A 13,281-nucleotide genomic window follows, 5' to 3' on the forward strand; every position below is an offset into this window, starting at 1 on the left:
CCCTGTGTAGGGGAGACCTTGCCCAGACACAAATGTCTGAGTTATTCCTAAGTGATTGTCAGAGGCCCTTTGAGTCAATGTTCATGTTCATCACTATTTAAAGATAAAGCATCAATCCTGAGAAATCAGACTTCAAAAGGCCTGGCTCATGAATAACAAATTCTCAGGGTGTAAACCTAAGCTGAGGTTTGGAACATTTTTTCATGAGTTTTTGGGAAAGTTTTCCTGGGGGAAAAAAAATCTCAAAGATAAATTGAGAAAGAGAGAGAACTAGAGATATAGATAGATAGATAGAGAGAGAGAGAGAGAGGAAGAGCCAGAGGATAACACAAGGAAATACTTCTATTTAATTGGTGTAATCCAGAAAAAGATGAGTGCATGTTCCCCTTTATGTGACAGCAGAGTAGCTTTGGAATATCAGTGTTTTTGTTCTCCTGGTGTGCTAACTGGGTACAGTGGGCATGATGAGTGGCTTTTAGGGATGGGAAGCTGTTGCATGCTGCCAACACCACTCTTTAGCACAGAGATCCAACAAACTGAGTCACACAGGCTCAGTGAAGAAGCTGACCAAAAGACAGATGCTTCCTCTAAGCTCCATAATTCTGATTCTGCTAGTGTTCAAATGATGTTTCCAGACAACATTAATGCCTCATATTTGTCAAGTTACAAAATAGTATCATACTTTTCCCTCATGAATTTTCTTCAATAGCTGTATTTAATGAATAGAGTTTACTCTTAAGTAGTATTCTGGGCTAGAAGAACAATTTGATTTTACTTTTCTGAATATTCTACTCTTAAACTTCAAAGAAAATACTATTTAATGATTATCCCTATTTGTGACTAATAATGAAGTTTTGTTTATTTGCGTATTTTGATTTTCAGACAGACACACACAACACACACACACGCAAGCACACCCCTCCATGGCATATTTGTTAAAGGTTTTGACTATGTGTACAGAAGGTTGGAAAGTTGTCCGTAAAGTTTTGAAAAAAAAAATCGGAACGAGGAAGCCTAAGGAAGCCTAATCATGACATTGAAGTGATTGAAAACATAGATGGTTGTGGGGAGGGTCTCATTTCACTCAGAGAGGTAGAGATTTGGGGGAGTTTTACACATCTGTAGTCAAGATAAGCTCATTGACATCAGGTTTTCTCCCTTTCTGAAATGATGTTGAATGACATTTCTTTTCTACACTTTCTAATTAAAATCTTGCTGTCTGAGTACTGTTGGTGCAGCCCAGAGTGCCTTCTCCGTGTCCCCCATCCCTTGGCTGCTGTGAGTGGTGGCTGCTCCTCACCACTGCCCGCTTCTCAGGAGGACTGCCCTGCACTGAGGAGGCCTGGGGGATTCTGCCTCCCACAGCGGGAAGCCCTACAGCCGAGGACGGGCTGCCTCAAGGTAGAGAAGACTCTGTAGGGTAGATTGTATTCCAGGCTCTTTGTGGATCAGGCCAAGGAAGGACTTGATCTGATACCGCATCCTCGCTTGGCCTTTCCACACTCCCCTCCAGGGGCTTTTGGAAGAGCGCTGCCTCTACAAATCACACGGACCAAATCCCTGTCTCAGGCTCTGCTTCTGGGGAATCTAATCTATGACACTTGCCTAATATTGTTGACTATGACTCCAGCTTTGGTACTGAGGGGTATGTCAGAAAATTACAAACAAAATAGAATGACATTTCCATGAACTGTGTGTCAAACAAACTACCCCAGCCATTCATCTGTCCATTCTTTCACTCACTCACTCACTCACTCACTCACTCTTTATGATGACCTAAGATGTGGCAGGAACTCGGGTATGTATTATGAAAGCACAAAGGATCATAAACCATGGTCCCTGCCCTCAAGTAGCTTACAGTAGATGTGGGAAGACATGCATATGAGTGGAATAGAAAGAGCACAGACTTTGGGGTTGAGAGGTCTGGATTCAAATCTTGCTTCTTGCCATTTATTACTGTGGGACCTTAAAGAAGTCGCTAAAGCCCCATGAAGCTCAGCTTTCTCACCTGCTAAATGGAAATAAAAATACCTACTTTGTAGAGTAGTTGAGAGGATTAACTCAGTGTTTGGCATAGTATTTGTTCAATAAATGGTTGGCTAATATTAAAACAGAAAGGTGGAATGGTGTTTCATAAGAAAGTTACAGGTGCAGTCTTCAAGTATATGGTATTCTGAAGAGGTAGGTGATTTTTAGCTGAATATATCAGTTAAGATAAGGTTTGGCTTCTAATTTAAAAAAAGTTAATAATGGCTTAAACAAATTGAGTTTATTTCTCCAGGAAAAGTCCATAGGTCTTATAACACACATGACTAGATGGTATAGCCTATTGCTTCTAGGCTACAAACCTATACAGTATGTTACTGCATTGAATACTGTAGGCCACTGTAGCACAATGGTAAACATTTGTGTATCTAAACATAGAAAAAATGCAATAAAAATATAGTAGAGGAGATAAAAAATGGCACACCTATATAGGGCACTTACCTTCAATGGAGCTTGCAGAAATGGAAGTTGCTCTGGTGAGTCAGTGAGTGAGCAGTGAGCAAATATGAAGGCCTAGGACATTACTGTACACTACGTGGACTTTAGAAATGCTATGCTTAACAAAAGCCAAGATAGACAAATGGGATCTAATTAAACTAAAGAGCTTCTGCACAGCAAAAGAAACTATCATTAGAGTGAACCAGCAACCAACAGAATGGGAAAAAATTTTTGCAATCTAATATCCAGAATCTACAAAGAACTTAAACAAATTTACAAGAAGAAAACAACCCCATCAAAAAGTGGGCAAAGGATATGAACAGACATTTCTCTAAAGAAGACATTTATGCAGCCAACAAATGTATGAAAAAAAGTTCATCATCACTGATCATTAGAGAAATGCAAATCAAAACCACATTGAGATACCATCTCACACCAGTTAGAATGGTGATCATTAAAAAGGAGACAACAGATGCTGGAGAGGATGTGGAGAAACAGAAACACATTTATACTGTTGGTGGGAGTGTAAATTAGTTACATTGTGGAAGACAGTGTGGCAATTCCTTAAGGATCTACAACTAGAAATACCATTTGACCCAGCAATTTATAACTCTGGGTTATAAATCATTCTTTTATAAAGCCACATGCACGGGTATGTTTATCATGGCACTGTTCACAATAGCAAAGACTTGGAACCAACCCAAATGCCCATCAATGATAGACTGGATAAAGAAAATGTGGCACATATACACCATGGAATACTATGCAGCCATTAAAAAGGATGAGTTCATGCCCTCTTCAAGGACACGGATAAAGCTGGAAACCATCATTCTCAACAAACTAACACAAAAACAGAAAACCAAACACCACATGTTCTTACTCACAATTGGGTGTTGAACAATGAGAACGCATGGACACAGGGAGGGAAACTTCACACACCAAGGCCTGTTGGAGGGTGGGGGTCTAGGGGAGGTGTAGCAGAGGATGAGGGGATAGGGTAGGGATAGCATTAGGAGAAATACGTAATGTAGATGACGGGGTGATGGATGCAGCAAACCACCATGGCACGTGTATACCTATGTAACAAAGCTGCATGTTCTGCACATGTACCCCAGAACTTAAAGTATAATTTAAAAAAAAGAGAAACACTATGCTTAGGCTACACTAACTTTATAAAAAGATATTTTTCTTTCTTGATCTCTTAACCTCGTGCTCCTTCTTCAGTAATAAATTAACCTTAGCTTTCTACAGATTTTTTACTTTATAAACTTTTACATTATCTTTAACTTTTTGACTCTTTTATAATAACATTTGGCTTAAAACATAAACACAATGAACAGCCATAAAAAAGTTTTTTTCTTTACATCCTTACACTATAAGTTTTTTCTATTTAAAAAATTTTTAGTTTTACTTTTTTACTTTAAATTTTTTTTTTGTTAGAAGCAAAGACACAAACACACACATTAGCCTAGACACACACAAGATCAGGATCATCAATATCCCTGTCTTTGCCTATGAATATGAATATCACATTTCGCCCCACTGGAAGGTCTTTGGGTCAGTAATGCACATGGAGCTGTAGTCTCCTGTGATAACAATGCCTTCTTCTGGAATACCTCCTGAAGGACCTGCCTGAGCCTGTTTTACAGTTAACCTTTTTTTTAGTTTAATAATTAGAAGGAGTATATTCTAAAATAATGATTAAAAAGTATAGTAAATACATAAACCAGTAACATAGTCATTTACTATCAAGTATGAACTGTACATAACTGTATGTGCTATGCTTTCATACGCCTGGCAGCACAGTATGGTTTGTTTATACCAACATCACTCCAAACATGTGTAATGCATTGCACTATTATTAGGACAGTGCCAACATCACTAGGCAACAGGAATTCTTGAGCTTCATCATAATCTCATATGACCTGGGTCTGTCAGGGACCCAAACATCTGATGTGGTGCATGACTGTATGTGTGTAATATCTATTTATATAACATTTTATAACATAAACTACATACATGTATATCATTATATAACATTTTATACACAGATAAAATGTTAGGTAGTGGTAAGTGCTATGGAGAAAAGTAAAGCAGAGAGGTGGAATGAAGGCTACCAGGTTCTCTTTTTGGAGATAGCTTCTCAGTGGAAGTGGCATTTAAGTAGAATCTGAAGAAAACGAGGCAATAAGCCATGTGGCTATCTCCATAGCAGGAGACCCAGAAGAGACTTCTGGTTGAAATGCTAACCAGTAATAAAGAGTGTGGGGGCTGGGCGTGGTGGCTCATGCCTGTAATCCCAGCACTTTGGGAGGCCGAGGCAGGTGGATCATGAGGTCGAGAGATCAAGACCATCCTGGCCAACATGGTGAAACACCGTCTCTACTAAAAATACAAAAATTAGCTGGGCATGTTGGCAAATGCCTGTAGTCCTAGCTACTTGGGAGGCTGAGGCAGGAGAATCGCTTGAACCCAGGAGGTGGAGGTTGCAGTGAGCCGAGATCACGCCACTGCATTCCTTGGGTGACAGAGCGAGACTCTGTCTCAAAAGAAAGAGTGTGAAACTGCGTAGTGAGACATCTGTGCTATACATTTCTTGGAAACCAAGTAAGCATAAAGAAAAGCTTCGTGAAGATGCAGGGCTTCCAGATGATGACCAGCCCAAAAGGAATAACCAAGTTCTGGGAATTGTGAGACAAGCATCTAGACCCAAGATGCTGTGTGACCCAAGATGCTGTGTGATTAGCTGAATGTGAACTAGCCACGAGTCATCTTCAATTATACAATAATGGCTAATATTTTTGAGTATTTTCTATGTTACTGGCACTGTTTTAAGTGCTTTACAGGTAATAGACTTAATTTGATTATCACAATAACACTTCGAGGTAGTTTATTATATGCTCCAGTTTACAGACAAGGAAACTGTAGCACAGAGTGGTTAAGTAACTTGTCCAAAATTACATACCAGTAAATGACAGAAGTAGGATTCAAACGTTGGTAGGCTGACTTCAGAGCTCTAAGTTCTATTGTTTCAACTTCACTGTATAGTAGCTTGGAGTCTTAATCCTCATGCTTTTATTTCTGCACTTGATGGTGTATAACTCATTCTCTGGTTTGTCACAGGTAGCTGCATTTCCTTGAAGAGATAGTATTGCAATAGCAGGAGACAGACTCAATACTTGATCTATTTGGCTTTCAATATAGGCTCTTGAGAATCAAAAGAGAAGGAAAGTGGAGGATGGATTTTATGCCATCACAATAGATTGGAAAAAGAATAGAGGGGAAATCAGGTCACCTTGGAAGACTTGTTGTGGGGAGGGCTGAGAAGGTAGAGTTGGAAATGGCAGGAAGCCATTCTTGAACTAAGTAAGAAGTAGTAAGCTCATGGAAAGACTGCTGAGGCCTATGAATAACATTATCAGAGATGCTCATGGAAGCAGAGCAAATGCTCTAGAAGGTCCCTGCATGTAAGAGAGCATAGCCAGTGGCCGGGGTGGAACAATTGGGAAGGACTGGACTTGCTCTTCTTGGGACTATCAGGTGAGGATTACCCTCTGCTAGCTGCATGCACAATGTACATCACCTCTGGATCCTGTAGTAGAAGGAGGTGTACCTGTGCCCAGAAAATTTGTGAAATTGTGCTCAAATGGCATTGAGGGGACGGTCGCACTGTCTCCTACTCTTCAGTGACACAGAGGCAGTGGTAATGTAGGAGAGAAAGTCCAAGTACTGGCGTTTGACACGGTATGTGTAGGGGTACATGCGTATCAGGGCTAGTGTGGTGAAGGGCAGGCCTTTGCAATTTTAGAGGACAGTGTCATCTGTGGCAGAGTGGAGGCTCAGTTTCTTGCAGTGACATCACATGGCAAAAAGAAGCAAATGTATGTCCTTTTGTTCCGAGGTTTGGGCAATTTAGAGGGAGGGTTGGAGTCCCAAGAGCTACTGAATTTTTCACAATCATGGTAAATAGAGTCTTAATAAATATAAAAATAGTCCATTTCATTTTTTTTGTTTGCTTATTTATTGAGCACCATTAGATTGTCAGTGGGACTACAGCTGCAGGCATTGCCTGTCTTATACTCAAGGGAGTGGCCCCTTTGTTAAGTGTGGGCCTAGAACCTAATAGACATTAAATAATACTTGTTGAATGCCTGAAGGCTGAGCTTTATATAAGCAAATAAAAATACTATAAAATAGTTTTAAAATTAAAAATTTTTTTGATTAGATGTTGTTTTCCTAGGTTGGTTGTTGTAAATCCTGTTCCCTTTCAGAAACAGTTTTCCTTTCAGAAAACTATTAACTGAACAAAATTAGAAAATACAACTACAAAAATATGTCATTTGTAGTATGATTAAAACTATAAAATATTTAAGAATTCTTATGAATAATATGCATAATATCTTGTAGAAGAATCTTATGAAAATTGAAGTCTGAATAGAATGAAATGCAAATTTAAACAGGAATATCTAGAAGACTAGCAAAAATAAAACTATCTCAACTACCAAATACTGATTAAGGAATGGTGAAATACAAACTTGCATACATAACTGTGATAAAGAAAAGCAGTATAACCACTTTAGAGCATAACTGACATTATTGTAATAGTGATAAATTGGAAATAGCCTATGTACATTAATGAATAGGGAAATGGATAATCTCTGGCTATATTTATACAACAGGTTAATACCACATAGCGGTTAAACAGGAATAAACTAGACCTATATGTATCATATTGATTGTGTCTCAAAATATAATAGCAAGTGAAAAAAATCAAGTTGTGTAGAGATAAATATACCATTTATGTAAACTAAAAATATAGAATACAATATAATACATTCTTTATGATCAAATATATATACATATAGATACACATATCTGTAAATATATATATTTATCTATCTATTTATACATATGTAGTTCAAGTATATAAAGGCAGACTGGGCCAGGCATGGTCACTTACACCTATAATCCCAGCACTTTGGGAGGCCAAGGCAGGAACATTGCTTGAGCTGAGGAGTTTGAGACCAGCCTGGACAACATAGTGAGAGCTTGTGTCTACTGAAAGTTTTTTCTGAGATAGAAGTAAATGAAATGAGACCAGGGAAGGAAGTGAGGGACTTGGGCTGTTTTGTTTCTTTTGTAGATTAAGAAGTAGGAACATTTTAAAACACTGGGTGATGGCTACTCAGGTATTTGTTACATTTTTCTTGATAGTAGGTAACTTTACAGAACCTTTTCAAATGAAAACACACACATACAGAGTTATCTAACCTATTGTAATTTCTTATAACAAAAAAAAATTGATCTTGTCAGTTTTCTCTTCGTGTAGCACATGATGGATTAAGATCCTTTGGCAAGGTCTCCTCCACATGAAATAACAATTTACATAAATATATAAAATAGTATGACTGATTAGCAAGGTTGAAATAAAAAATATATACCTAGGAAACATAATACAAATAAGAAAAGATATTCTTTAAATATTTTATTAGTCTAAAAATGGACACTTAGACAATTTTACCTTATAATTGACAGAGAAATATTCCCTGTCTGACTCAAAGGGTAAAACTCGGGTCAGTGTGAGAAGACTGTAGGGAGAGAGATTTTAGATCAACATAAAGAAAACTTCCTAATAGCTAGAGGTTTAACGGCACCAGAGTGCATCACTTATTTATGTCACAGCTCAGTGCAAGTCAGGCAGTTCTCTAGGGCAGCCCTCCTGAGTGTTCTTCATGGGTCCAATCTCCCTTCTTTTGTGTTGGTCCCGCATTAAAATGCACTGACCATATTGTTACCAAAGGAGCAGAGAAAATATGGAGGATCATGCAGAGAGTTTGTGTTCAGGCCAGAAAGTGGTGTGCATCATTCTTTCCATCATTAGATTGGCTCAAACCCTATCACGTGAGCCCAATTTAATGCAAAGGGGGCTGGGAAATGCAGTCTTTTGGGGTGGCCAAGAAGAGGAAAAGGAAGTGGGATCTGGATAACGTGGTCTCTGCCTGAGATGCTAAAGCAGAAGACAGAGTAAAAAGTAGGGCTTTTTATTGTATTTATTTAACTTTTTTACAATGTCCTCTTCACGCCCCTCCCCCAGGGGGAAGATAATATCCCCTATAAATTGCTCCCTGGAATAAGTCCCAATTGTAATAGGAGGATAGAAAGCCAAAGAGACTGCATAGTTAGAAAACTTAGAAAAACATAATATGTTTGAGTCAGCAGGACCTGATGGCTTGCCCTGTAGGATACTGAATGAAATTTCAACTTTCATCTTAGGACTATTAGACAGTGTTTCCCCCAAATCACTGAGGATTTGAAAATCCCCTAAGGATAGCAAAAGGGTAAATGAGGTGCCCATCTTCGAGAGAGAAAGACAGGATGACCCTGAAAATTTCAGACCTGTGAGCTTAACATCGATACCTGGGAAGATCTTGGAATAAATCATCCAATAATCAATTGAATAGCACCTGAAAGGGTATAAAATACTAAGTAGCAATCAGTAAAGCTCTGTAAAGAGCAAATAGTGCCAGACCAATTTAATTTCCTCACGTGATTGTGAAAGGCTGCATAGACCAGGGGAATTGATTGATGGGCTCTATCTCGATTTTAGTAAAGATTTTGATTTCTTAAGGCAGGCACTGTCTTTGATATGTTATTAAAGTATATTTCTGTCTACACTTCTACTAGAGGATAGAAGGCTTCACCCCAAGGGGGACATATTGAGTGCTGTCTCAGAGGTATTGGGGCAGGATCTGTCCTACTCAATAGCTATTTTGATGGGCTGGACGTAAGAATTAAGACTATGCTCATGAAATTTGCATCAGGCACTAAATTAGGTGGTGGTGTTGCTGCCCTGCAAGACAGAAATAAAATTCAAAATGGCCTTGACTCATTGAGAAAATGGCTCCACAAAACTGGGATAAATTTCAATGGGGACAAGTGTAAAGTGGCACAGGTGCCCCACAGCCCTAGAATAGTGGTTTGGGCATACTTGGCACTCAGCAAATATCTGCCGCACCTTCCTTGCGGTGTTGTTGTGAAGATCAAAGTGTGATAATGATGCGGAAGTGCCCTGTAAACCACAGAGTGCCTTATAAATGGTAAAGGTTGGCCCCAATAAGAGGAAACTTATTATTAAAGGCAAGGAAATATGTCCTGTGAGGAAATGTTAAGGGAAGTGGAGCTGCTTAATCAACAGAAGAGAAGAATAAGAGAAGATTTCATGACTGTAACCAGTTTATAAGGGTTTTAACAAAATAAATGACTATCTCATCTCTGTGTGAAGGAAAAATGAGCTTGAATGATGAAAGACATATTTAAATTAGACGTGAGGAGGAACCTCTTATCTAGTTTGGGTCCCCTATGGGGACACCATGCTTCTCTTTCCTCGTAGATGTTACACTTGGTCAAAACATTGGCCAGCTTCCTGCACAGGATCTCTGCAGGTCCTTGTTATAGCTGTACTGCCTGGAATAAGACTAGACATGTAGTATATACACAATAAATATTAATAACAGTTGAATGTGTGAATGTCAGGGATATAAAATATTGGCTAAGAACTTGGGAAATCAACTTTCTTAGAGATCTTTGAAAAACAGCAGTGATTTACTCTAGGAGACAAAGTCTTTCCAACATTGATTTCATGATTGTATGTATTTTAAAAAGAAGGGAAAATACTTGTGATATATTCTCATCCTGATCTTAGCTTTGGCTCTGTAACTGCTCATGGATAGGACTACTAGCAAAAGAGGAAAGGAGGCAAAATCTTACTGATCTCAGTCCCATCAATACCTTGTTTCTAGCCACAGAACCCTCATGAGGAAAAAGGAAGAGGAAGGAAGGTACAGCTAGCTCTTCATGATATCTGCTAAAATTAGTTCCATTTTATTTATCTTAGCTGTTCATTGCTACACCTGTTTTTCTAGAACCTCTGATCCAGGCCACAGAAGACATAATCAGTGGGTTGATGCTGGAGTATTCTCTCCTAGCTTTGCCCTAAGGCTTTGGAGATGACAGGATGGGCCAGGAAGGTCTCTGCTCCCATTGTTGGGGTATTTATTCCCAGTTGGGATTGTAAATGAATCTCTCCCCAATCCTTCCACTGAAACCTATTTTAAATGGATTAGTGCATAATTAAGATGTATCTTTTTTAAATGACATGCATTATTTAGTTTCTAAGTAAAGCCATAAATTTTACACATGAGTGTTCTGGAATTATGCCCAGAAGGGGTCATTCTTTGAGGCAGTCGATCCAGATGGCTGCCTTGCAGCATCTACAGTTGCCATCAGTGGCTTGGACCTTGGGGTCGGTGTCCATGCCCCTTTTTGGTTTCTGGGTAGACAAAATGAACTGAGTGTGTGTTGAGCTATATGTATCAAAGGCAGGGATTTTTAAACTGGAGTTCATGCATCAGCCTCTGATGGGTCAGTGAATCTTTGTGGCCAAAATATGTGTATAGGAGTATGTGCTTTTTCCTGGGGAGAGGAAAGAGTGTACTAGGTTTTTAAGAGAAAGTCAAGTGGCGAGAGGGTAGGGTTGTTCCTACCAAGATGGAAGGATGGCAGAGAAAGTGTTTTGGTACAGTTTGTGCTATAGGGAGCAGGTTCTGAAGCCAGCTGTTGAGTCACTGGAGTCAGGTGGGAGTCACTTGTCATCTGAGAGTTCTGTCCATTGGCAGCTTCATGCCAGCCAGCAGGGATGGGAGCAGGTCTATCCCAGGAGAATGGATGCTGGCAAAAGGTTGGGGATATGGACTGCAGTTCCAAACTCAGAGAGGCATTTGCAATTATTTTATTTTCTAAAACATAATTCAATTAGAACCTCTATCACACTGCACTGGTAGCGAACTTAATCTCAATTATTTCAGGGTTCCCCTCCTCGCTAGGGCCATTAGAAGGTTCTTGAGGATTGATACAATTTCAATGCCTGGAGAGACCCTGTGAATATTGGTCACATATCTCCATAATCCATTGTTGAGATGGTCGTTGTCCAGTCTGTGCCTGGGCAACTAGGAAGGTAACTGGTAAGAGTGATGGGACTCCTGGGGAGTATGCATGGGAGGTGGGCATGCGATTAATGGCAGGGAAAGCTGACCCCGAGGAGTTTGGGAATCTAGGAGCTGGATATGATGAATGAACAGCAAGGGACTTTGGAGGAAATGTGTGAACCCAGCAGTTGTAACTGGGCCTATTACCAGTTCAAGGTGATGCCCTGTGTGCTCAGGGTGGCCTGAGACAATTGATAGACTTTTGACCTTAGGTAGAACTGGCTCAGGAATTGGGGTGGAATTGAATCTGGAAATGAGGGTCATTATAAACCTCCCTGTGAAAGACCAGAGACATGACTACACACACCAGGAAGGACCTGTACATGCATAAATGCTTGGGTGTCCATCAAATCATAAACTTACATTTATCTTGAATGGTGATGCCCCATTTCAGAAAAAAAGTTAGGTGTCAACTTACCTCAAACTTCTGTTCAGTTCTATCTTTCCTCCAACTATTGGATAGAAATATCACACTTTGGAATCTTTTAAAACAGCATGAATAAAGTTTCTGTCTAAAGTAGGGAGCCTTTTTGACAGTAGATACCTTGGGGCCAACAGTCACTTCCAAGAGTAACAAAATGTAGAGTAAAAATAGCAAAAACCTTGAGAGTAATGATGGTGCCTCTAGGCACCTTGAGCCCCTTGGATGCTGTGTTACATCAGTACTGATCATTGCTACCTTCATCCTTTATTATATTTAGAAAATGAAAACCAGCAGAATGAAAATGATGGCTTTACTCCAGCCACCTGCCACTTAAGGAACCTAGAGGATCAGACATTAGGGACGTTTCACAACATCCCAGGATAAACCAAGGCATGAAAGGATTCAGCATTTGTTCCAAGTCCAGCTGTGGCTCAGTTGTGGAGAACAGGCTAGGGACAGGGTTCCTGTTTCCCAGCTCCTTTCTTGCCTCAAGTGTTTATATGCCACATGCCTCCCTCCTCCCAATCTAATAATGTATAATAGTCTCCAAATAGGCACTCTCTTTTTTCTTTATTTACTCCTTTTCCCTTGTTCCTTTTCTCTCAAATAAGTGCGGTTCCTCTCGGAGTAATATTTATATTTTTATCCTTGCTTTGTAGTTGGGGAAATGTGGTTGAGACCTTCGGCAATGCCCTTGTCTGAGGCAGGGAAAGAGGGAAGTGTGCCTGGGATTTATTTTCATCCTTAGATGCCCAGATTATGTAATATTCAGAGCAATGTCCTTTGAAAAGTGTGTCTCTTGTAGGCTTCTGGCTCTCTCAGTGCGTTGAGAACAGTGCTTTTCTATTTAAGAAATGATTTTAAAATCCCCTTTCAGCCAGTATCCCAAATGAAATTTCACTTCCCATTCAAATAAACTAGGGTTAGAAATTTCAGGATGGGTGCATTAGGAGGTCTGGACACATGAGGGTAGCTGGGGAAATACATATTAGGGAAGCAGGGGCAATGAATGGGGACTTCATATCCTAATGGTAAATGTGAAATGACTTGTTGTAATATATTCCTCCAGTTAATGTCTCCACTTTTACAAGAGCAATTTCTGGAAGGATTTAGTTTTTATCCCTACTGCTTCCAGTCTTGATTTGTTTATAACAAGTACAACACCAACAACAGCCTCTAAACATGCTGCTGTTGCTGGGTGCTAGGCACTATTCTCCATGTTTTAACTCAATATCACAACTAACTTATGAGGCAACTATTATAGGTTGAGTGTCCTATCTGAAATGCTTGAGACAAGAAGTGTTTCAGATTTTAGCTTGTTTCAGATTT

The sequence above is a fragment of the Aotus nancymaae genome, unplaced genomic scaffold, assembly GCF_030222135.1.
Source record: "Aotus nancymaae isolate 86718 unplaced genomic scaffold, 86718_ANA_hifiasm-v0.15.2.pri h1tg000020l, whole genome shotgun sequence".
Lineage (NCBI taxonomy): Eukaryota > Metazoa > Chordata > Mammalia > Primates > Aotidae > Aotus > Aotus nancymaae.